The sequence below is a fragment of the Corapipo altera genome, unplaced genomic scaffold, assembly GCF_003945725.1.
Source record: "Corapipo altera isolate COAL_440 unplaced genomic scaffold, ASM394572v1 70, whole genome shotgun sequence".
NCBI lineage: Eukaryota > Metazoa > Chordata > Aves > Passeriformes > Pipridae > Corapipo > Corapipo altera.
Window position 1 is genome coordinate 5,333,749 of NW_020884911.1, and position 26,075 is coordinate 5,359,823.

A 26,075-nucleotide genomic window follows, 5' to 3' on the forward strand; every position below is an offset into this window, starting at 1 on the left:
CAACCTAACTTTGCTAAGGGAAACTTGCTATTAGAGGAAGATTTTTGCAAAATTTAGTCCCAAGGCGATGCCTTCCAAAAGCAGAATGAATTTACGTGTGTGACCTGCTTCATTTTTGGTAGATAAATGGCCAGCAGATCTGAAATTCAGTCAGCACTCTGCTTCTAACTGGGTGATCCTCATCACCAGAGGAGAAGATGCTGGGCTTGCAGAATTTGGGAAGTTCGTTGGTGGTAGAAAGGTTGAAGAGATCTTGATGAAAGGCTCTAAGGTGGGCTGGACAACTTCTGGGTCATTTTATACAGAGTGTTTCGAAGTCCCCAGAAAATCTCTCATTGAGTCCAAGAGGTTTTATACTGTCCCACAGTGCTTAGCTGGCCTCAGATATATAGGAAGTCATCTTGGAATCTTTTTAAGGACAGCAAACAAACAGCTCCCAGTATGATTGTGATGGTTGTGCTTTGCACTGATAACTGGTATCAGAAATCAACTATATTAATTGGGAGAAAATACCTAGTTCATAAAACTGAGTTTAAGCAATTGGGACAGAAAAATGTCAGAGACATAAAGTGAATTCAAGTGAGTGAGAAAACCTGCTTAGGAACAAGCACTTAGCCCAGACCCTACACAAAAACAACCCAGGCAGGAAATGAAATATATACTTCAACATGAAACAGAAGACATCAGTTGTCTGAGGTTCTTTTGCTGAAGTACCTTGCTGTGTGCAAGGCTTTCAAGGCTGGTCTTTCATTCCGGTGACTCAAACAGTGTTGATAAACATAGCTTGAAAACTGATCTAAAAGGACCTGTGGGGGTCTTTATTTTACACATTTTTTTGTCAGGACCCAGCTTTCCAAATCACATGATTAAATATTTGATAACTTTGACCACAGCTAAAACTGATCAGCCTTTAATTCAAGGTTTTCAAAAAGCAAATAAACAGTTTGCCCCATACTTACAGGAGCTCAAAAGCCTATAAAGAAGATCCTTAAACATTGGGACCAGCTGCTTTTACATAACTGTTAATTCAGCTATTGCTTTTATTGCAGTGTGGTTCCTTCACAGTATCTCTTACACTTAGTTATGTCAGCATAAGAGTTGTGTTCTCACTCAAAACAGTCATTGGCTTTCTGGCAACAAAAAGCTGTAATCACAATAATTTTTGTATAAGCAGCACTTTCACAATTCAAGTCCTGCATTCAAGAGATTTCTAACAACTCTGAGCTGGAAAGGGACAGTTTTTAAACAAGGAAAATGGTGTTAGCATCACAGTATTATAGAGAAGTCAGTGACACAGGAAGGAAAGCATGTCCAGTGTCATGCCAGATAAGATATCCAGTTCTATAACATCGGTTGGTATTGGTCAGTATAAGGAGCAAAGAAATTAAAAAGCAATACATTTTTTGCCTGAATGAAAAAATATCCATTCATTATTGTTAGTCTTTTGGATCAGCATCACAGGGCTCGATAACCCTGTGCATCTTGTCATAAATAACACTAATTCATTTTGAAACACAGCATTTGTGATTTCTTGGTTGGTTTTCTGGCAGAGACTTCCACGGATTAATTATTCATGTTGAGACTTCTCTTAAATCACTTTTACATATTATCTTTCTACTTCATTGGCAGAACCTTTGTCTGATGTTAGGAGAGAGGCTGAAGAGGACACAGCTCACTTGCTGTGTGTTTGATCTGCAATGTACATCTCTGCATGTAACTCTCATATCATTTTCTTTAATAATGATAATCAGTGCGTTTTCAGCCTATTTTTCCCAGACATTTCTTTAAGCTTCCTGGGCACTTCACTTGCCAATCTCCAGACCCCTCTTGTTTCTACTCCCTTCTCTCCTTCCTGTGGATTTAGTATTTCGGACAAGGAACTTATGTAGGGACACTACTGTAATAAGGGAGTAATAAAATTTATGCTAAATGCCCACATATTACAAACAACTGTCTAGACAAGATTTTACAACACTTATCTCATCCATGGCTCTTATTTTTTAGGTTTTAGGCTATCAAAGTAGAAATATAGTGAATCCTGCTGCTAAGAAAGCAATGGCTTGGCTCAGCCGGGAAGGCATTCTCTGCTTTTACTGCTTAAAGATCATGGCTAAGTGAAAAATAAAGGTATTTAAATGAGCTGCAGCACCAAATGTGACTTTTCAGCCTGATCTTTCACATTACTGCTGGAGGTCAGTTCACAGTGAGTCATAGCATGGTGGTACTGGAAGTCTGTTGGTTCAGGCCCTGTGGTCTTCTACAGGATGATCACATTACAATTTTCAAGTCTCCTGTGTGTTTTGGGTGTCTTTAATTCTGGAGTACATGTTTTAGGAAGGCTTTCACTCTCCATATTGCAGTGTCTTGCTGCTGACACTGAGCACCGGGCAGTGTCAATGGCTCATTTCAAGGGATCTTGGTCTGTGGTAAAAGGAACAGGAACAAGTCCAGTACACACAGAACAACTGGCTTTTGTTTGCTGAGTCAAAGCTGTAAAACCATGGAGGGAGCAAAAGCTGAAAGCAAGGGACATAGAAATAATGGAGTGGGGATGGAAAAGGAGAATCAGCATTTGAGGGTTTTCCTGTGTGAAGCAGAGATTTGGGTTCCAGCAGTGGGGGAAAGACACAAGTCATTCTTCCAAAACTGCCTGATGCAAGGACCTCTTGCTTTAAGTTTGGATTTGAGGCTCTTGGAGGGGAAAAGATCATTTATCAGGAAGAATTCCCCAACACCTTCCCTCCCTCTCAACTTTCAGCCTGGTTCATCAAAGCCAAAAAGTAGCTTTACATGATGAGAAATGTACTCTCAGACTGCCTTGCTGAAGGCGGAGTCCTCCCTTGTAAGATATAAGGAAAGCTTCCTTAAATTTTATTCTTAAAAAAAAAAAAAAATGCTTTCAGTGTTCCTGGTGGGGACTTCCCACTCCTTGGAAGCTACTGCTTCCCTGAAAAACCTTTGGTCTTTTAGAGCATTTTAAAACAGATACTCTTAGGAAATGCTGTATTGCTGTGGGGCATCTGGCTTGTAATCAGTCAATCCTTTCAGAGCAACTCTTCCGTCATGACACCGACCCAGAGCATGCCTGGTGTGGTCCTGGGGAGCCATGTGCCTTATATGTCCATTGCAACTTGCAGGAGGTCAAGTAGGGGGAAGCCAAAGGATTTGTGCAAATGGTGGAGCCAAGCAGAAGGTCAGGGATGGCATTTTGTGGCCATGGGAAAGAGACAGCTCCTTCTCCTGGGTCGGGATGAGTCTCCGTCAGTGCCGAGTCTCAAAGAATCATGGGGCTTCCAGGGCTGGCACCCAGTGTTCTTAATTTTGTGGTGAATAAGAGCCCTGAAAGCACATAATTTAACCCTCCTGAAGATAATTGTTGAAATAAATCATCCTCTTGTTTAAAGAGTAAATCTTCAGCAAGTTTCAAGAGAGCCCACAGCACTGCTGATTTTAATCACTGCTCTGCAAAGGGAAGTGTCTCTACTGCTCAGTGTTTCCAAACCAGCACTGCTGCTATTAAAAAGTCAGGCCTGGATTTAGAAGCTGTCACAACTCAAACTAAACCTTTTTTTTGGGGGGGATTCCTGAAATCCCAGCTGAAAGAGAAGAGGGCTGGTGAGCAGAGACCCTGCTTTCCTCTCCGGGTTTAACTAACCAGGAATTCTGAACTGCCCTTTGGTGCCTCAGTTTCCATGTCCAAACGTGGTCTCCTGTAGCCAACACTGCAGTGCATTGCCATTCTGGAGGGGAGAAATGCTTCAGGAAACATGGATATTTTTGTTTTTCTGGTGTTGATGGGATGTTGCTGGAATAGGGGTTGTGTATGACAGGAAATGTGCCGTGGTGTGTCAGACTGTACCACAGAGAGCAGTTCCAGTCAGCCATGGGTGATTTTCACTCCACTTCCCTGTGGTCACCCAGTGGGCTCCCCAGGGCTCTGCTGGGCAGTTGCTTTTCTACAGCATGTCCTGCTTTGGCTGAAATTATTCAGGGTTTGGCTGGTCCACAAGGGATTTTTTTTAGGGGTGTGAAAAGGATGGGTTTGGGGGAGACGCATTCGAGCAAAGTGGAAATTACAGTGGTCAGCTGAGGTCTGGAGAGCTGTGCTTCCTAAACCTCCCTGGCCTTCCTCTGGGAGCTGAGCTGTGGCAGAGATGGTTCACTGCAGAGGCAGGATGTGGGCTGGAATAACTAGCCAAGGTGTTCCAACCATGGGTGAGGTAGGGCTTGGATACACTACAGCTTCTTTTGAGGCTGGAGTGTTCAATTAGCACTTGGCAGCTTAGTTGCTCCTATGACAGCACTCTCCATTCCCTGGCTGGTTAAAGGGAGTCCTTCTGCTAATTTATGATACTTAAGTTAAATAGCAGAGAACTTGGGCCATTTGTACATGAATCCATGATGGATTTCAGGCAGGTTCCTGCTACTTACCCGTTTTTTCCTGACCACTAGTTGGAACACCAGAGAAAGTTGGTGATCTTGATATTCTCTCTTATTTTTGTTAATTTTTTCCTTTTCTTGGAGAGCACTTGGAGATTTTGTTTCTGGAGTTTTCTAGGGGTAGTGGACATTGTTGTGGTCTTCTAATCCCATTTCTCCTTGTCTTCCAAGCTGGGAAGTCCTTACTGCTCTTCTGAAGCTGATTGTAGTGCTAAAAATTAAATTCATACAGCTTTTGGCTCAGCACCATTTGAGCAATTTTAAGTTGTTGGGATTTAATTCACTGTGCCATTTAAGCTACTTTGAAGAAGAAGAGATACATTTTATTTTGGTTGTATTTTGTATGAAATGTGTGGAGTTATTGGAACCAGATATATTAACTTCATGCTAGGCTGATGTACACCAGTTAAAAATGTATCCCCTGGCATATGGAATCAAAAGCTGAGGGTTTTCTCAGGCACAAATGCCACCCAGCCCCCTGGATTCAAGGTACCCCAGCCCCTGGGTTTGTTACTGTGTCTAAGTCATCAAGTCATCCATTTTAGAGGTCTTAGAACTTGCTTTTGTCTGAAGCGAAATATTTGTCACATGTGATTAGAAAGGACCTTACTGTGGAGTAAATCAGGGTTTGTTAAATTGTTAAATATCATAAAATCAAAGAATGATTTGGGTTGGGAGGGGCCTTTAAAGGTCACCCAGTGCAACCCCCCTGCAGTGAGCAGGGACATCTTCAGCCAGCCCAGGCTGCTCAGAGCCCCATCCAGCCTCACCCTGAATGTTTCCAGGGATGGGGCATCCGCAGCCTCCCTGGACAACCTGTGCCAGTGTTTCACTACCCTCATTTTTAAAAATGTCTTCCTTATATCTGGTCCAAATGTGCTCTCTTTTAGTTTATATGCAAGTGAGGGATATGTTTAACTCCAAAAGTGGGATGGGTGTATGTCAGGAATCATTCTGTCATGTCTGAGTTATAATAGCATACAGAAATCATACACATATCATGTCATAAACACAAGGTTTCATTGGCAATCAGCCTTACAAATTTTGATTTGCAGAAAATCTTGGGAGCCCTTGTCATTTTCCAAAGTTTAAAAAAAAAAAAGAGTAATCTACTTGGAGTATTTGTAAATCAGCCTCTGAAGAATAAATTGTAAAAGAAGCAGTGTGACATTTCCAGCTCTCTTTAGAGGGAGGTCTGTTCAACAATACACTTCAGGTGACAAAACACAAATATGATGCACAGTGCCAAATGGAAAGGAAGAATAGACCCTCTGCTGCTGGGAATAAAAGAAGACTATAGTAATGTGATTATGGTAATGGTCAACAAGTCATAGTCTCGTGCTTTTGTTCACTGTAATTAACTTCTCGGAATGGCACAGTCGCTTTCTCTGTGCTCATCAGATGGCCCTGCCTTTGTGTCCCAGTCTGTTATTCCTCCTGCAGGGACTGCAGGCCTCCAAGTGCATTACTAAATGAATTCATTGCTGGGACAAAGATCCAGTGGCAGAATAGAGATTGATATCTTTTGTTGTCAGACATTCAATACCATATAGCAATCCAATTACTTAAGCTGTTTCTATCAGTCTTATTACGGCTCGCTATTGAGGCATGCTTTAAAGCTGGATAATTCTGTCGTGCAAGAATGTAGTGGAACAGATTAGGGCTTTAATGAGAAGGCTTTCTGTAGGCTGGGGCACTTCCATTGTATGTGTTGGGATTGAGGAATCATACCTAGGCAAAGGCCCGGAGTCATTGTTGCAGAGACCGATCAAAGGGAAGCCTGAAATCCATACAATTGCTCGGAGAAATGTTATGGGTTACGAAAAAATAAAATAAAAACTGGCCAAGTTTCTGTCTGTTATTGCCTATCTGATGAGAATCTGTGGTGCAACAGTGGGAAAAGGAAATTACTTATTGGAATTCAGATTGTGGAATGGATATCTCGTTTTGTGTTTGAACTTTCCCTCTGCTGTGCTATAGGTCAAATTCTGTGCTTAGCTGGAGCATTTTAGGAATGCTGGCAGCATGGATTCAACACAAGGCTCATTCTGCATATAACTGCCCAGAGTAGATGTTGGGAGAGGGGGGTTTCTAGTGCACAATAAAACAGCAGGAAAGAAGGCTTTGATAACTGCAGGTAGAGGAGGAAAGATTAGACTGCCAGGTTTGCATCCATGCTCTGTAGCACAAAGCAGGTGTGGAGAATCCAGAGGCAACAAAAAGCTGGAATCAGTAAAACCTCCAGACTGAGGCTGAAGTGTAGAAGTGGAAAACAGTTATTTTTCTGTGAGGGAAAAAAAAAAAGTCAACAGTGTAAATATAAACAAGTTATCTACTTTGCAAATATTTTATATATGGAAAAGACACCTGAGTTTATTGTGTGAAACATAAGTGGTAGAGGCTTGAGAGGTACCAGACTGAATTTATTTGTTCAGCAAGTCAGTTTGACTGCTCCTTGAATGCAGGATTTCAGATGGACTTCTAAATCATGATGAAGCTGTGCCTCTCTCTCCTAGGCCTTGACAGAAACATCTGCACTTTAATGATTTGAACAGAAGCGCCTTGGAATTACTGAGGTTGAAGTAAACTGGAAACCCAGATTAGAGTGCTTTTGTATGGAATACATAGAGGTTGGAGCCATATATGAAAACAAGTGTTTCTAAACCTGTCTGAAATTCCACCTCTCCAGGTCACTACCCTTAAATAACTGAGGGCATGTTTTATTTTTTGGTATGATGAATGCACCAAAAGGAAACACACACTTGGAGTGAGTAGCAAAGCTGTGTAACTTCTACAGGGCAACACTGATTTCCAACAATTTGAGGATATGGCCTATTTTTCCTGGATGCAGAGAATAGTATGATTTATAATTTCATTATAATAAGGCTGATTTTCCACTTCTTAGGGTTGTTTTACACTATCAACAGCTAAATATTTCCTCATCAGGGACAAAGTCATGAACTCTTGCCAATGCACACATGTTGTCTGGCTGTAATATTTCCAAAGTATTATTTGGAAGAACAGCAATTATAAAGACATTTTCCGAAGGAAATTGTATCTGAGTTAGGATAGGGATGTGAGGGTGTGAACCTAAGTGTGAGGAACACCTGAAAGTTTATCTGTGCGTTTAGATTTGTTTTCAGAAAGTGTTTGCATTCCTGTCTATAGAACACAAACACTGATTTTCTTCAGCACTAAAGGTATGACCCAGTTCTGGACAGAAGCTAAACTTTATTTTGTGGCCTCAGTTGCCTGGTGGGGGTTGAAGTTAATGTTTCATGAGGCAAAGGAGAGCACCTGTTCATTCCAGGAACAGCTACTGCTAAGATATTTGCTTTGGGTCAGAGTTAAGGTGATTTTGTGCTGAATTATCAGTTTCTCTCTCACTCAGGAGTGTAAGGAGCAATTAAAGATTTCGGGTGTCCTGACCTTTATTCTGCTCATCGTTGACTTGTAACAAGTGATGTCTACAGTAACTGCTTTCTTGTAATTTATTTACTCTGTTTAGGAATGAGGGCTTTGGACTTGGGATCTTCCAAGGGGATCTTTTTATGTGCATTTTCATTTATTTTGTCTAAATACATTGAAACCTCCAGGACAGATACTCAGCTGGTGTAAATCAGCTTAGTCCCATTGACGTCAGTGGAGCAGTGCCAGCAGCAGATCTGACCCACTTCTTTAATCTGATCACTTGTCCATCCCATTTATTTCAGATTACATCAGAGTGAGCAGAGCCTTACCTCACTCACCATGAACTTGAGATAGGTACAACCTTGCAAGTTTTGGCAGAGGACTGTCATCAGTGAGAAACATGCAAAAAGCAAGAGTAGCATCCAGTCCTCTGCCCTACAGAAAGTCCTTGGAGCCTGTGCCTGACACACCAAGCTTGTCTTAATGTGAAATTCCAGCTTTCCCATAAGAAATTATGTTAGTTTACTACAAAACATTAACCTAACACTGCATTATCTTTTTTTTATGTCTAAATATCCCTTAACTAATTAGCAATATTCATTGAGTGTTCAGAATGCTCTGTGCAACTTCAGCATTCTGTGGGTCTTCAGAAACCTCAGCACCCCAGCTGCCAAGGCTGTGCTGGTGCCCACCTTGGAAATTTCCAAGGGAAATCAGATTCAAGTTTGCAGTCACATCTTGTGTCTGGCATCTCTAACTTGTCCCTTCAGCTTTTCCTGGTTTTTAAATGTTAATTTGCCCCTGTGTCTCTTCCCTGCCATTGTCCTCTCAGATCATTATTGGATGTTGGAGCATTGTCTTCATGCCCCACACTACTCTGCCAGTGGATCTCTGTATCTGATCTCTTCCAGTGGTTGAGTGAGTTTATATTTCCCTGGTAAAGGGAAGAGTTTTACCTCTTTGTTGGCTGTTTTCTATGGTAGTTTCTAATATTGAATGGCAGCATGAGTAGCACAACTACTGCTTTTTGTGGCATTGAACTGTCTTGCACATTTCTGTCCAATTTGAATGAAGCAATCAATTTTCCCAGCAACCAGCTGATCCTCTGCAGTGTTATCCAATGTCCTACGACCCCTTTGGAACTCATCATGCAGTGGCCATTGACTTTGTACTGGACTTTCTCCAGTACCTCCCTTCAAGAGTTTGCAAATGCCAAAATGATGGGAGCCATTGCAGTTCTGGTATCTTTTCCCAAACACCAGATGTTGTCTAGGCTTGTCTTGTTCACAAACTCTGTCTTGTTTTTGCAGACTCTGGTATTTTTGCCACAGGTCTCTATCAGTGTGTTGTCTCTTACATCTGTCAGAACTGTCCCTGCCCTCTGAGTTTGGATAGAGTGGCTTCCTTTTCTTGGCAAGTTCTGGTTGGGTTATTCCTAAATCTTTTAACAGTATTTCTCTCTCTCTCCCTCCCATCTTCACTGTAGTATCAGCTTGACCCTCATACCAGCCTGTTTTCACCTATCAATTAATAACAGAACATTTCCATTTTTTTTCTGTACTGTCTCAGTGTAGTACTCCTGCACATTTAATAGTCTGCCTCCCCTGCCTCGGTGAACTAAGCTCTATAAATCATCCATGGCTCCAGAATCAGACATTCTCTGGAAGGGGAACACGATCCTGTTGGCTGGGAAGTTGCTGCTTAAGCTTCCCTTATCTCTACTCTGTCTCTCTGAAGGGCTTTGACTTTGATGGGATTTTTAAATCCTTCTTTCTTCCACGCAGAATATTGGTTTTGTTCACTTTTTTTCTTGTGGATGCCCCATCCCTGGACATGTCCCAAGGCCGGGTTGGATGGCAACCTGGGCAGCCTGGTCCAGTGGAAAGTGTCCTTGTTCATGGCAGAGGAGCTGGAATGAGATGATCATTAAGGCCCCTTTCAACCCAAAACATTCTCTGATTTCCTGATTCTATTACTCCTCTCCTTGAAGAAGAAACATGAGGCCCAATTAATCTCCTTTATGTCTCTCTCCAACAAGCTTTTCTCTTCCCTGCAATTCTTGGTGCAGTCCCCACTGTGCCCAGAGAAGCCAAGCTGGAGGGCAGGTTTGCCCTTAGAGGGGGTATCATTGCCAGTGTAGAAAGGGAAATCCATTTTAACAAAAACCCCTAAATGTACTGGGAAAGGAAACCTCAGTGAGTGCACAGAAAACAAGACAAAAAAAATCCCAGCTGTGAGGGTAAGGTTCAAGGGGTTCTTTTTCCTACAGAAGGCTGTACATTTTGTGGAGTATATGCTTAGGAGCTTTGCTGGGTGAAGGGCTTATTAAATTTGAGTCAACTAAATAAACAGCACAAACACAAAAATTAATTATTTTTTTACAATATACTTGAGGGAAAAGCAAGCAGGCAGCTTTTCTCTTACTTTCAAGGAAAAAAATTGAGGCAGAAAAATGAAGTAACCCAGCTCTTGGGAGCAAGTAGCAAAGCAGACCCAAAATTCAGAAGATTTTTGTTCTGGGCTTTGTCTACTGCACTGACATTTTACTTTTTAAATGTTTTTCAGAAGATGTAGTAGTTATTTTATTAATTATTGTGTTTGTTTTTGTAAATGGAAAGAAGTAAATCACAGTGAAATTAGTCCAAAGTTGGGAAAATATTGAGTTCAAGAGGTACAGCAGAAATTTAGTGAAGATGCAAATATATCTACGTCCTGCCAAAAGCTGCTCTTTCGTTTACCAAGAAAACTTCACTAAATTAATGGATTTTAGATGAGAAGGAAACTTAAGATTATCTAATATGACCATATGTATTTTGCATGCCATAGAATTCCACTCAGTTATCTCTGCAAAACTATTTCCTGCCAGATATTGGGCCAGATCACCTCTGCTAACATTAACTACTTCAGGCTCAAAGCACTCTCCAAAGATATCCCCTGACTGGCCTGGTGTGGATTTACTGGAGAAAGACCTAATGATTCCTAAGTCCATGGAATATGAAATGTATGTACTCTTTGTAATCCCACAATCCGAAGGATTGCTCAAGACAGGAGTGAAAGGAAGCAAAGGAAAATCAATGTTTAACTTGGAAATATTTGTCATTTAACAAGTCACAAGGAAGTGAGTACCTTTAGCACCTAGGATAGTCAAAGTAGGAATTTATTTTAATACTTTATATTAATACTTTTAATTTATACTTTTCTTGGGGGGGCTTTTGGGGTTGTATTTAAAAAACAAGTGAGCCCAGACAAAACAAAAAAAAAAATCTTCCTTTGGTGTTTTGTTACCATCGAACTTCCTAAGTTCAGGAATATTCTCTAAAATGTATTTGAACATATTTATTTTGTAGAAGGCTGACTATCTGGGCTGTGACCACACTTAAACACGTACTGAAATCCATCCTTCTTTTGGACAACATGTAATTAATTGTGTGCATTCTGTATAGGGAATGCTTTCCTGAACTGGAGATACAGCTTGTGTGCTTTAATTATTTTAAGGGATCTATTTTCTGGCATCTCGCTGCTCTTCTCCTTTTTTTCCCCCCTTCAAAAACAAGTCTGTTGTTGAGTTTCTGAGACCTGGAATTCCTTATACAAGGAAATCCGCTGGAACTATAAAAACTCTATGTACAATGAATAGGATGCCCACTTCAGCCTCTATTTCTGGATCTCAGGTCTTTGTCATAGTGCAGAAGTGTAAACATCTTAATCCCTATGAGGGAGGAGTCCCTCAGGTATTTCCTTATGGATCAGTCCCATAAAGAGCTGATCCCTGTCTCGGGGGCTCATCGATCTGTCTTGTCTGCGGGAGCTGAAGGGACTTTATGCATTGAATTTTCTCAGCAGTGCTATAAAATAACGCGTCCTGCCGAGTGAAGCCAGCCTGTTAATGCATGGATTTTCTGCCTTGAGTGATTTCTTAAAATCAATAACTCATTAAAAAGGAAAAAAAGAGCTCAATTCTCACAATTCATAACCATGCAAATGACAGGCTGCCTTCAGGAAGAGCAGCTGGCTGAGTTGGAGCAGTGGGTTTGGAGGATGGTGTGTTCGGTGTTTGTTCGCTTGCCCTGACTGCAGTTTCATTTTTGCTTCATGAGAAAAACGATTTTAACATCACTATTCATTCATTAATTCTTAAGAGTAATGCTCTGCTGGCAGAATGGCTAACCAGTTGCTAAAAATAGGGTCCACTGGTGAATCCTTTAAAAATATGACTACATCTCTCTTTTAGCAAAGAGTAAAAGTGTAAATCTTCAAAATCACAATCTCTAGGAATCCTTTATGCACATTATAATTCCTCAGCAAAGTGTCAGATAACGTGGAAGGGGAGGAAGCTTTCCATCCCAAGTGTGTAAAGCATCACAGTCATTAATTTATTGACTGAATTGATCTGACTTTTAAAAGACTCCCTGGCTTGGCATCAGTGTTCTGTTTATCTCACGAGCAATGAATCTCTTCTTCCTCCCTGTGTGTAAATACTTAATAGCTGTAAACACTTAATAGCTGTAAACTTCAGAGCTCAGACCTTGCTGGAACTGTAAGTATTGTACTTCAAAGTACATTTGGACTGAAGTTTTCTTTTTCTCCTGCTTAGATCTCAAGTTGCTGCACTATCTGCTCTATTTGACTTTCTTAGTGGCTTGGAAACCGTGTCAAATGTTTTTCAGAGCATTAGTCCTTTTTTCAGGGTGATTTTTCTGGCACCCAGACATATTAATTTAAAATATTTAGGTTTTTTTTTTTTTTCAAGCGCACCGACAGGATTTAGAATGCTCCACAGGATGCCTCTTTCCCAAAATTTTTCCATATGGTGCATGTCAGCAGCACAGCTTCAAGGAGTGTCTTCTCATCTTGCTTTCCACTCAGCTTGAGTTTAACAGGTGTCTGGAACGCCCCAGAGTAGGGCAGGATTAGTGCCTGGGATCTGGGAATAACGAGAGAAGGCAGTGGGGCGTGGGGGGAAGGAAGGTAACTGCAGAAGATGAACTGGTTCCAAAGGACACCCTCAAGCAAAGGATGGCAAAAGAATAAAATTAGGTAGATTTAACTTTAGTGTGAGAAAGAGCAAACCTTGCATGACAGCAGGGACTTATATGGTTTAATGAATTACTGGAAGGTTGGGAGAATAAGACATGCCCTCTCTAGAAGAGGCTCGGGAAGGGCTGAGGGAATCCTGATCCCAGTAATAAATGTCTCTATCTCAAATGAAAAATGCAGCCAGTAGTATGACCAAGCATTCCTGAATGCCTGTGTCCTGGATTCCTAGCCCTTGGAGGCCAGTGGAAGAACTGACAGAGCAGGGATAGTCCAGCCAAGGGAATTAAACTCAGATATTATCCTATTTGTTTTGTGAGAAAATTATAAGGAGCTGTTCCAGGAGCAGCAGAAGCTCTGTTTTCCATGGAACCATATCCTTGGTCTCCCATGCACTTCCTGGGGACCTTCATGAGCCCCCCAGGTCCACTCATGACCAGAAGGGCAGCTCCTGCTGCATCTGCTGTGGAGCCCCACATGTGCTGATTGGAAGGCTGGAAATAAGCTGTTTGTACTGCCTGGACAAGTAGCCATTGATCCCACACCTTCCAGGAGATTTTCCTCAGCTGGGGGCACTAATTTAGGTCTCTGTCCTCTGTGCAATGACAAGAGCTGCAGGAACATAATTATCTCCAAATCTTTTGCTTCTCCCCTGACAACTTGCATTGCAATGGGGCAGTGGGTTTGAATGTTATTAGGGGCAGACAGGAACAGACAGCCAGCGTGGCTGCATAAGCCCTATTTCCATAGGAAATCAAGTGGAAGAGTTTGTACAGTTTATATACAACACAACATGGTTTGTGTCTGTCCTGTTACCTTGAAGGTTGTTGTTGTAATTCTGTGTTCCATTCTGGTGCTTCATCTCATCTAGAGTTTGCAAAAATACTGCTTTGGACCTTTTGTGATTTGTTTTCCTGCAATCTCAGAGGGACGTAGGACTGGAAGGGGCGTCCTGGGTCAGCGTGCCCAGCCTCCTGCCGAGGTATATGAACTGTAAAAGTTAAAAAGAGAAAAATACTGTATCATAAACTTCTGATTGGTACAGTGGGAAAGTTAATGAGACAAATGAAACCTTCCGTGTGGCCTTTGCAAATCTGAAAGTCACAGCGTGGGGCAGTCCCCTGGCAAATCTTGGGTCATTACCTTATCTGCTGCAGTAACTGCCACGGGGAAATGTCACAGGATGAAGGAATTTTCCCCTTTACAGATCCAGAGTATGAAGAATTCACATTTTCTTCAGCCTGGGGTAAAGATTGTCAGATTTTTTTCATGTGTAAAAGGAGTATTAAAACATTAAACATATTTACAGGGGAAAGAGGAGATAACGTCCCTTAGCTTTTAAATGTGGTTGAGTGACAGTAAGGCATGTTCAGCATTCTGTAGGATTTTCCTAAACAAAACAAGAACCCAGAGGAAACTAAGACAATAGTTAAAAGAAGGTTGCCAGATTCTTATATACAGGTCACGTGGGAACAATAGTATCAGTACTTTCTGAAGCTGTATTATAATGACTGAAAGAGAACCTGATGATGTAAAAGCAAAAACCATAAATGCCTGTGTTTCAGAATTTGTGCTGTTTACCTTTATCTGTGAACTGGTTGCCAGTGTTAAATGCACTTCTTTATTATATGTAGGTACTTGCAGATTGCTCAGGACACTTCTAGACACTTTTGCATTTTTTAAACTGTGTTTGAAAATAGAAAGATAATTTTGAAAGTGTTTTGGATCATTTCCCTTTTTGAAAGTAAAGTCAATACGTAATCCAAGCATTGACATTTTTAATGTTTTCTGTGGAATAGCTTTAGGATGAACTGGGAAGTCCACTGACTGCCTTCAATAGTGCTTTTGGCTTGATTTTTTAATTTTACGTCTTTGCCCTTTCATCAGAGTTTGGTCCAGCAAACCAGGGACTACTTTAAGCTCTTCCATTGAAATACTGGAAGCTGTGAGTAGTTTTAAGCCTTCAAACAGACTCTTTGACTTTGATTTCACTGTTTGCATCCTCGAGCATGAAGTGTACGTTAAATACTTCCTTGGGCTGTCCTGTGCTTCAAACCTGAGCTCTGAGCACTGGTAGGACTGAGGGTGATAAACTGAGCTCCCTGTTCAGAGACACCCAGACTTGAAGTGTGCAGTGAACTCCATTCTGTGAGCAGTCCATGAAATCATGATAAGAAAGATGAAATTTGCAGCTTTATTTCAGAAAAGCCCATTCGCTATAAAAAATTGCATGCTTTAGTAGAATTAGGCAGCTTTAAAAAGTCATTCCAGGGTCTGAATCATTAAACTTTGGACCTTTAAAGGTATTTAACTGTTAAACTCCTGACTGAATGGAAACCTATTTCTGGAATGTTGTAGTTATTTTGTTTTAAGGTGTTCAGAATGAGCCCAGTCTTTTAAACACTGTGTTAATGCTTGTGGTACGTTAATTTTTAACAAAGAGGTTTTCTTCATGAAAAGCACATTTTCTGCCCAACAGAATTTGATAGTGTTTTCCATTAAAACTCTGAAGACTGGTAAATTTGATATTGCTGCTAAGTTTGCTCAGTCAGGCTCAGCCTTCAGAAAAAGGCTTTCTTGTGGAAGGGAGGAAAGGGCTGTTTAAAATCTGTCACCCAATGGAGGGGTCCCGACTGCTTTCCATTAGTGGGTTGCCCTTCATGGCTCTGTGGGAATGGCTTTAGGCAGGTGTGACTCATTTGTATGACTCTGCTTTGGGGAACCAGCTCACCAGCTGGTTTGGAGCTTAGTGCTCTGCTCTAAGCCTCACCAGGACCCTTTTCTAAGCCCACCTTACCCTTTACTCATCCCATCTTAAATTGCATCCCTCACACCATGACTGATGATCCCAGCCTGTCGCTGCTCCTCTTTGTCCAGCCACCAGCAGCTAAATTCCTTTCCCCACGAGCCTCTGCAGAACCAGGCCTTTGTCACTGTAGCTGGGCAGGCAGGTTAAGATTTTTGTCCCAGTTTTTCTTTGGGTAAGTGCATTATCTCCCATCCTTCTGCTGGATCAAGATCAACAACGTCTTTGAAAAAAATATATGTGCCAGTCCTGCTTGCTTCACCTCAGGGTAGAACTGAGTTGACTTGGGTAGAACTAATAAAAAAGATTGAAGCCAGTTGGCCAAATCCTGTTTTCAGTCAGCATTATATAAACTACTTTTACTCTGTTGAAGTCAGCAGAGAAAATCCAGCACGATATTTTATATTGGCTTCTGGGATAAGTGCGAAAGCAATTAAAAATTCTTTTTATTGTTAGGTGTTATAATGCCTTATAAAAGCACTTACATTAGGCATCATCAGCTTTTGAAGGAACCAAGTCCCAAAATAGGTCCATGGTCTGTAGTGTGCCAGAGCTACAGCTGAAAATTCCTGCTGCTTCCCTAAAAATGCCTTTACCTACTGCATTCCATTGCTTTTTGGGAGAAATACTTGCCTAAAGAAGGACCTGAAAAAGTAGTTGTGCATATGCATCACACTCAGAGCAGGGAAAATTCCTACTGAAGTTTTGTCACCCATGTTTTAGACACTTAAATTATGATAAATAGCAAGAGAACATCACCTTCAGTTTTATCCTTATGTTAATAATTAACAGCCCTATCCCCCACATGGTGTTTAATATAGGCAATACATGGAGGGGAAAAAAGTATATTCACTTAAAATTCAATACTGTATTTACAGTACTGCTTTCCCATGCTTATTTTAGGGTCATTTGGGAAAAAAGCTTGAACTCCAAAAAAAAAAAAAAAAAAAAAAAGAATGGATTGCTATTCTGGGAGTTAGATTGTCACTTAATAAATATATTTCTGATAATAAAAATCGGTGTCGTTTTCCTTGCAGGGACTTATTCGGAAGAAAGTTAATAAAAACTGCATGGAAAAACCAGCATCACAGCTATTTTTTTTTTTCTGCCTGAAATTCCTACAGGGAAGTTAGCTGAATGCAAAAAGTATGGAGAAAGAGAGAAACATTCCATTGGTCCTTAAAGCCCAAAGGTAAGATTCTCTTCCTAAAGATACTATTAAGCAAGGTAGCTCCCAAGAACCTTTTAAATACCTTTTTTTTTTTTTTTTTTAAGAACAAAGACTTAACTGGCCCTGCTGATGGGAAAGTCATAATGTGGCTTTTTTTTCCTGATGGCTTTCTATTCTTTGCATGTGTGACAGATGTCAATGAAGTTGAAAAGTGTCCATTTCCCAGCGGGATGCTGGCTGTTCCCCAAAATGCCTGGGCAGTTTATAGAGGCCCTAATATCTCCTGATGGTGATGGAAGGATTTGTAGGGAAAGATTCCTGCCGGGCAGGGGCCTGCTGCCTTTGAATAGAAGGCAGCCAGCAGCTCTACAGGCCCCAGCAAGAGATGCCACTGCACCATCAGGAAACTTTGATTTATTATCTGAGAAATTCACCATCCATCTGCATGAAGGGGTCACAGAAGCAACTTTCCTAATGGGAATCTGAGACCCCCATTATTTCCCACTTATTGCTACAAGCATGAAAAATTGCTCCAACTGAGAGAGTTGGACTTTCAGGACTTGTTGCCATGGTTGGATTTATAGGAATATTTAGGAGCAATGCTTAGTGGTTTTTTGGTGGGTTTGTGTTTTTTTTTTTGAACCTATAAACTCCAACAATTTTCACAGGTTTTTGCTAATTAATGCCACCACTGTGGAAATGGGAGCAGTTCTGCAAACAAGCTGGGACAAATGGGATTTTTATTGCCAGTGGAAAAGCCCAGGGAATAATTAGCGGGTCCACAGAGATCTCCTGATTACAGACATCTGCATTGGTAATGTCCAGACACAAAGATCCCAGAGGGAAATGTTTCGGGATTTTCACCTTAGGGCACATTTATGTTGTCAGCTACACCCTTCAAAATGCAGTCGGACATATGTGGGAAAATATTTTGTGAAATGTTAGACTGAGGAACCTGATGTTGACTAATCTGGACTGGGGAAGCTGGCTTTGCTTTCCAAAGTACTGTCCAGCAGCCAAGACTTGCAGATGTAATATTTTGATATCTCATTAAGCCTGATTTCACAGAGATATTTCTCAGTGCTGCATCTGAGTTGCCTGAGATGCTTTTGCAGTTATCGCTGCTTTGGTGAGTAGGATGAAGAGGAAACAACAAGACTGATTATTAGAACACCACATGACTCCTTGAAAATGAAGCACTGAAAAAAAGAAGTCATGTCAAGACAGGATTTATTAGTTCAGGTTGAAGAGTAACTTGATTTGGGATTTTCCTCTTGCCAAAGTGATTCACAATATAAATTATGGATCTACTTATAGAAGCGGTCGAGGTTCTGTCTTTTTTTAAAACAGCACACTTTTAAACTAGCTAATAAAATATTAATTTCAGGCCTTTGAAGCAGAACTTTGAGCTAAAGGTTTTTTAAAAACCACAATTATTTTCATTTGTATGGCATTAGAGCACAGTTGCCCCAGTCCTAGACCGGTTCGTGTTGTATTAAATACCATATAAATCCCAAACAAAACTCATTCCTTTCCTGAAGAACTTACAGCATAAAGGTTTGCTTGCTTTTACCAGTTGTGTTTGTATATAGAATTTAAAAATAAATTAAATTTACAATGCCTATGATTTTAAAATATCCATGACACAAAGTAGACCTGTCTTGCTTAGAATCTCTCTGTGATGGGATCTTCAATCCCACAAGCCTTGCAGCAGAAAATGCCCTTAAATTTGTATTTAAGCCCATCCTTCTCCAGGAAAACCATTAAGCAAATGATTAATTTTAAGATACATTTCAGTCCCAGTGGCATCATTTATCCTACTCACTGGTCAGGCAGTCACTTACAACAAAGTTAAGTACTGAGCAGACCTAATTGTGAATCAAGGCTGCCCTTCAAAGTGTCGTGAGAAGCAAAAATAATTCTCCTGGCTTTTAAGCCACTACATACACAATACACAGTGAGAGCTACATCCAGTAATGCACCAACATATTTCCACAGACCTCTCTTGGCTTAGCTTTTCTGCTCTCTCTGTGATGAGGGGTGGGGGTAGAAGGAATGAAAGGTCGGGAAAGAAGGAGAATTCAGAATTGCTGGGGATATTTTTGCTCCCTGATAACCCCTATGACAAGTACATGTATATTCATGGGCACTGAGTGCTGGAGCCTGTATTTGTTGCTGTCTGACCCAGGATATTTACAGAGATATGAAGCAACCTCAGAATGAGGTTTTTAATAACCTTACTCTGAGTTCTTATGAAGTCTTTCCAGAAGTCCCCAGAGATGCCTGTGATCACATGTATCTTATTGTCACCGCCTTGGACAGATGGGAAAGTCCCCAGAGGAATTGCTTCAGAGTGGTGTTTACTGCTCAGGATGTGGGCTGCGATGACACTGGTTTTGTGGAACATTTGCACTGGTTTTGGGGTGCAGGTGAAAGAACACTGTAGTTTACAGTGCCCTGCAAACAGGATTTTCATTTATTCTGGATAGTCTTTCAAAGTGTAGGCTATTTACATGCACAGTCCAGGATGACTTTGAGCTCCAAGTTGGTCCATTTTTCAGCTGCGTTTAAGGAAGTGGTTGGCATTGGTTAAAGGGATGAGTGTGTGGCATGTGTATCTGCTGTTCAGAAATATGATATGAACTCCTGTAAATAAGGTATTTAAACATAAATGTGTTTGACTGTTTTCTAATGAGCCTTGTTCACAGGCCCTGCAGGGTTAATTAGGTTCCTAGATCTTATCTTTACTCTATTACACTAAAGGCAAAAACCTCTACAGGAACTGAATCCACTCAGAAAGAGCAAATAAACTGGCTCTAAATGATCACAAACTGACCAAGCTTTTCTGCTTCAGCTCCCTGTATGCCTTCAGGCAATTGGGATTTAAAAGCACCGAGATTACAGGACCATAAAAAATACACATTTACATTTACGTGTGGTCACATGCAAAATTTAAGATTTAGAGAAAGCCACAAAGGGAATGTTTAACATAAGTAGCGAGGCACAAGCTGAATTAATGACACAGCAGCCCCAGCAGAAACACAAGAAAAACATGTAAACCTTCATCTATTATTAGTTGCTGTAGCCCACACTCCAGAGCACAAGGACTTGTGGTCATTAAAGCCTGTTGTTTTCCAGGAGATCTTTTAGCTGCCTCATGACTGGGAGCTGGGCAAGCCCTGAAGTGGAGTGAATTTACATGTGAGAGTCCTTGTTTTGAATTTTGTTCATTTGTTGGATGATTAAATCACTAATAACGTTAAAAGAGTAGCCAGAACCCTCTCCCCACCACTGCCAGGGTGGGGACACTGCAGGAGGGTTCTCCAGCCTGTCTGGCTGGACATCCTGGGATGGCAGAAGGATGCAGACAGTGCTCCCAGGATGTGCATCACCTCCTCTAGCACTGACAGGGGTTTGCATTCCTGCAGCCCCTGGCCATGCAGGCAGACCTTTTGTCCCAAGCCTTGCACATCTGCTACAGGCAATTCAGGAGCTTGTAGCAACTACAAGAGCATGTAGTGACAGGAGAAGGGGGAATGGCTTCAAATTGAAAGAGAGTGAGTTTGGATTAGGTGTCAGGAAGAAATTCTTGTCTGTGAGGGTGGTGAGGCCCTGGCACAGGTTTCCCAGAGAAGCTGTGGCTGCCCCATGCCTGGAAGTGTTTAAGACCAGGTTGGATGGGGCTCTGAGCAACCTGCTCTAGTGGAAGGTGTCCCTGTCCACCTTTGGGGGGATTTGAATGAGATGGTCTTTAAGGTTCCTTCCAACCCAAACCAAACCATTCTGTGATTCTATGTTCTGTTCCCTTAAAAGTCCTGTGATGTAATGTAATGCAGACACATTCTGATGGAAAGCTTCAGGAGTAGATTCTGTCTGTTTTTCCACATGTTGGTACCACACCTAGCAAACTGGCTTTCATTCTGACACGTTGGCTTCCCAATGCAGCTGTAGCACAAGTAAATGTTAGAGATGAAGAGAAACAAATTTGCTTTTTAATTTTTCTTTTTCCTCGCCTTGACACCAATGTCTTTGCAAGAAGTACGTATTTTTTTCACAGGAGTGTCCTGTCAGGGAAGGCTGGTTCATTTTAAGCAAATCTGAGTTCTGGTTGTGTAATTATGGATCTGCTCACGTGAACATGCACAAGAAGAACATGGAGGAGTTCCCAGGGGAAAAGTAATGAAGTCTGTTTGTCTTGCAAAAGCTATGTTGTATTATGATATAGCAAAGGATAGCATGAGAATTTCTCATGCAGGACATTCTTCAGGAATAAAACTCAACTGTCAGATGAGTTTCAGAAACCAGTTGTCCTGTTGGAAATTTTTCCTCCTAGAAAAAGTTTATTTGTTTAGTTCCTTTGCATATTGCAAACTACTCACCACCTTAAGCAGAGTCTGCTCCTCAGCTGGTCCAGCTCAGCGCAATAATGGAGATCAATAGTGCTGCTACTTAATACCAGCCCTGAATTTAGAATGCTAATTATTTAACCTTGCCAAGTGGAACGTGGTGTATTTTTGACACCACAGTGGTAGGGAGCTCAAGCTGTAGAGAGGGATCCCACCACATCAGGCACTGCATAAGCAAAGGGGGAAAAGGACATTCTCTTATGCATGCACTTATTTTTTTTTGCACCTAATTAGACTAATTGAAAGCTGTGGGCCTCCTGATGTAGTGAAAGTTAAGCATTTGCAGAAATCCTTACAGGATGAAGGAATAAAGACATGGATTGTAAGACTGAGAAAAGAAGAAAAATCAGAAGGTCATGTTGTTTTCTCCTAGGATTTGTTATGATTTACTGTCATTACATATTATGTAAACAGTCACTGTTTCCATGAAGTGGGAGGTCCTGGTAATCTCCTGTAGCTATTCAGCATTGTTTGTGAATTTAACCAGAAGTGTGCCTCCTTACTGCACTGGAATGATCAGGGATCTGTATACCCTGTAGCCTTGGGTTATGGCTGTGACCCCATTAAATGTGTAGGTGGGGTCTCCCTATTAAGTCAGTAAAGCCAAGGCAAGTCTGAGATGATTTCCATGCTTCCTGCTGTTGTTGCCTCCTTAGTGGATGCTCTTGACTCATCCAGATTAGCAACTGCCTGGCCTCAGGGCCCGTGAAAATACTCTGGAAGGATACTTTCTTTTTGAACTTTAGGGAATGACTGAATGGCAGGTGTGTTTAAAAAAAAAGCAAATAGAGAATTAAGCCTCCTCTTTTTTCCCTTGTTTCCTTCTAAATCCTTTACTAAACTGCATCTTTACTTCATCCCCTTCCAGCAGAACCTGTATCACTTAGTCATACAGGCTGTCCACACTTTCTTCAACAGCAAAGGCAAAGCAATTCTAGCAAATACCTTGCTCATAGTCTTGTGTTCCTCCTGTTGCAAATCCCTGCCTTCTGGAGTTTGTTCCCTCACCTGTGCCCAAAGTTCCACTGACATCAGTGTGAGACTTCCCAGGACATCTGAGAGTAATTTATTAATTCCTCTTTCCAGGAGTGATTCCTTCAGTGCTGCCATTCCAGTGGAGATTGCAGCAAGGTCTCCTTCCATACCAGTTGCTGCACTGGTGTAGATCCTCTGGCACCGATTCCTGTCCCTGGGAGTTGTCCCAGCTTGATGTCTGCAAGGATGTGGCGAGAACTGCACTTCAGTCCTGTGCTTGCTCACTGGGCTGCCAAACATGCACACTTCACTGGGCTCTGGAGAGCACTCTTCTTTTGTGGGCATGTGATCCACCTGACTAGGTAGGCCAGCAGCTGTGGGATTGTCCATCTGCTGGTCCTCCAGATTAAACATTAGCCCTCATGTCTCCTCTACAGCAAGGAATTTTCTCCAAATACGCTTCTCAAAGAACATTTCTTCCTTCTCCTCTTCTACACCAGCAATACTGTGAGACAGGTGATCCACGTGGGCAGGGTGGGAACTTAAGCATGCAACTATCAAAAAATAGATCTTATTCTTTGGGTGGATTTTTAAATGTAATTGCTCTTCAGTGGTGAATGAAACAAAGCACACAGTTACAGCAAGATGACTACACAGTGTTAGAAGGGGAATCCTGTCACATCTACAGGGTGAAGGCTTCTGGGCTGTGAGCTGGTGAGGTCTCCCCAGGAGGCAAATGCTTCACGGAGAACCTCTTCCACGAGAAATCTTTTAGCTTCTTATGGCTTTGTTGCTACTTCTGCTCTACACTGACCATAAATATTTATTTATCAATGCTGCTAGAATTTTTAACTTCTGTAGATGGGGATGTTTGAGCTGACTGTGGGGTTTTTTTCCAGCTGACATAGAGAGAAATATTTGAAATAGATTTAAGAAATGGAGTCGTTGTTAATTTGTTTCTTTAGGGCTCCATTTTCCTCGTGCAAGTTATTCGTAGCTCCCACTGAAGCCAATAATTTCCTAGTCCTTCAAGGCAGGAAAGGCACTGAAGTCAATAGGAATTATTTGTATCCTGCAGTGGGGGAATAAGCCTCCTTGAAAACTGTGGATCTCCTGTTTGCCATAAGCAATCCATAAGTGCATTGTCAGTAGTAAGTCATTTCAGGATTTGCAGGAATCACTATTATTATTTAAGTGTACCTGTGCTATCATTCTCACTTCTTTCTGATATAAAAGTAACTGATGCAAGTTATGAAATTACCTTAATATATAGATTTCTGCTGACACTCAGTTTATGGCTTATCTTTAATTGCCTCTGTTAAAGCACTTGTTGCCCTGAGATTCAGTGCTATGTCCAGGCCTGCTGCAGATCTCCTCAGAATTTCACCCATTGCTCGTGAGAATTTCAACTTCTGGATAAATAAATATTTTGGGTCAGGTCTTAAAAACACAGAAGTCCTTATTCACATGTTGTTTTTGGAACGTGCCCATGTCTTAGTGGAACTCTCATACCACAATAGCTGATGGAAGAAATAGAGAAATGTAACTTCATGTCTCAGCTTCGAGGGTCAGAGGGGAGGGGAGGAGATGGGAGAAGGAGTCGACAGATCCAGTGACTGAGCTTTTCTCTGCAGGGGAATAAAAAGGGTTTAGCAGTGACAGAAAGTAGAACAAGCACAGTGTCAAATGCATCTTCCAAAGAGAGCAAAAAATCAGATCAGGCTAAAACAAACTTATGTGGCAGCTCAGGGGGAGCTGCAACTAGCTGAACTCCCCCCCTCCTGTCCCTCTTGGCCTTTTGTTCTAGGAACAGATGTCCCTTCTCCCCCAACTGTCTTCTAGTTTCAGAATTAAGAACTTGGGCTCTGAACTTTTAATTCGTGATTGCCTTTGTAAGCTTCTCTATTCCTGGATTTTGAGATTCTTTGTTATTCTTCTAATTATCAATCCCTTCCTGTATTGCTTGTGTAAAAGAATAAAAAAGACTGGGCTTTGCTGACTTGTTGGGCCCATTCTGTACAATCCCCACTGCCCAGATATTTAACCCTTTATCCAATTTCCAACAGTACACAAGGAGAAGAGGTTTCTGGAGCAGGATGCTTCCTGTCTTCAGGAAGAAAAATTATGTGGTACTTTACAGACAGAAACAGTTTGAAAACATCTTTAAATAGCAGAATTGAAAATTGATCCAGAAAAAAGAAATGAGAGGAGAGAAAACCTTTGGGATAAAGTGCCTAGTGTTTCATGCCACCAAGAGAGATAAGGTTTTGTTAAATATATTCATTTTAACAGCTGTTTTTGACAGTGCCAAAGACATTTTCCACACTCCTGCTAGTGAACTATGTCTCTGTTATTCTTAATTCTCTTCCAGACCTCTTAAAAGAAGGAGGTACAGACTGAGTGATCAGACACCCAGAACAGGCTTGTGGGACTTGGAAAATGGATGGGAAAAGTCAGATGTGGTTGCTGGGCAAGCAGAGGGTGTCTGGATAGATCTGTGGTCACTGTGGGCTCGGGTTTGGCACTTTCACCCCACGAGTGGGTGCTTTGGTGAAGTCCCAGCGGAGAGAGGAACAGAGATTCGTAATCACAGGTGGGACAGGCTGCTCAAGGTGGAGGTTTTTTTGGCTTATCAGCAGAGCATCACAGGATTTTAATGAAGTCAGGCAGAAAGACTTGAAGAAGAGAAACCCTTGAAAACCTTCCAGTTGTACAGGCAGACAAATAGAGAATCATTGCCTGGCAACTGAATAAAAAATTATTATAAAACATAGCCAGGTTTAGGTCACATGATTTATAAAGAGAGAGTACAATTATGAAACACCTTGCAATGACTTTAATCATGGGATTTATACACTATTGTATCTTTTAAAAATACCAAATGAGAGTCAGACATTTGATCATGTCCTTATGTGACATAAACAGCCATGAGCTGATTGAAGAGATTCACTGGAGTTCTTTGGCTCTCTCATCTTGTGATCAGATGTTTCATTTCATAGGACAGTGTGATTTTTCAGCATATGTTTTGTGCAATTATTATTATTTTCCTTCAGGCCCCCTTCTAAATGCTTGCAGGAGGGGACTGTGGCACTATGGAACCTGGCAGTGCCCTGGAGATTCCACACTTGTTGCTTCCCCTGTGTTATCTCCTGTGAAACACTAACTTGTTCATGGGGATGCTGTAGAATATTGATCAGGGGAGAAAATCATTAACACAAAGTAGTTTTCCACATCCTGCCACATAGCCATTCATGCAGTTGATGTTCAACTTTGGCAGTGCAATGTTTGGGGTGTGGAAGCCTTTATTAATCAAATATTTCAAAACAATGGCCAAATCTCTCCAAATCTGCCTTGGCATTTGCTAATTTCTGTTGAGCTGCATTGATTTTTCACCCTCTATAGAGCCTTGTCCCTGTGAAGCTTCTAAATTGAGATAAATACTGTCTTACAGAGCTTTCCAGTGATCAGCTGGAAGCCTGAGGTCCCCTGGCTCCATCTGGGTAATAAACTGCAGATGCTGGATGCCTCCCTCCACCTGATGAGCTGTCAATGTGCTGGATAGATGAGCTGTCAGGAAACGAGAGAGGTTTCAGGTTGAAACAATTCTTCTTTTTTTTTTTTTCTTCTTCATAAAGAAAAAAAGAAGAAAAAATGATTCTGTGAAACGTCTTGATTTCACCAAATCAGCATTTTTTCCAATGAGTATTGGTTCTGAGGGAAGCCAGAGGCCCTACAAGTCCAGCTGAATTTTAGAACACTGCTACTGTACCGCTTTTGAGTGAGGAGGGTTTTGGGACTCAACAGCTTGAGCTTGGTTTGCTGCATTGCACAG

At 41.4% G+C, this 26,075-nt stretch overlaps 1 long non-coding RNA gene across 2 annotated transcripts in view; it reads left to right on the forward strand.

Annotated features, from left to right (window-relative positions):
- The window catches only part of LOC113952171, a 34,226-nt gene extending 11,668 nt beyond the window's left edge, over window positions 1-22,558 (forward strand). Inside the window, exons 3-4 of one of the 2 annotated variants that reach the window (XR_003529420.1) lie at window positions 16,729-16,883; window positions 22,355-22,558. This is a non-coding gene — a long non-coding RNA (uncharacterized LOC113952171). Of the gene's footprint in view, window positions 1-16,728; window positions 16,884-17,530; window positions 17,626-22,354 lie in introns of those variants that run through there. The other variant, XR_003529421.1, reaches the window with a different exon arrangement.
- The last annotated feature ends 3,517 nt before the right edge of the window (window positions 22,559-26,075 follow it).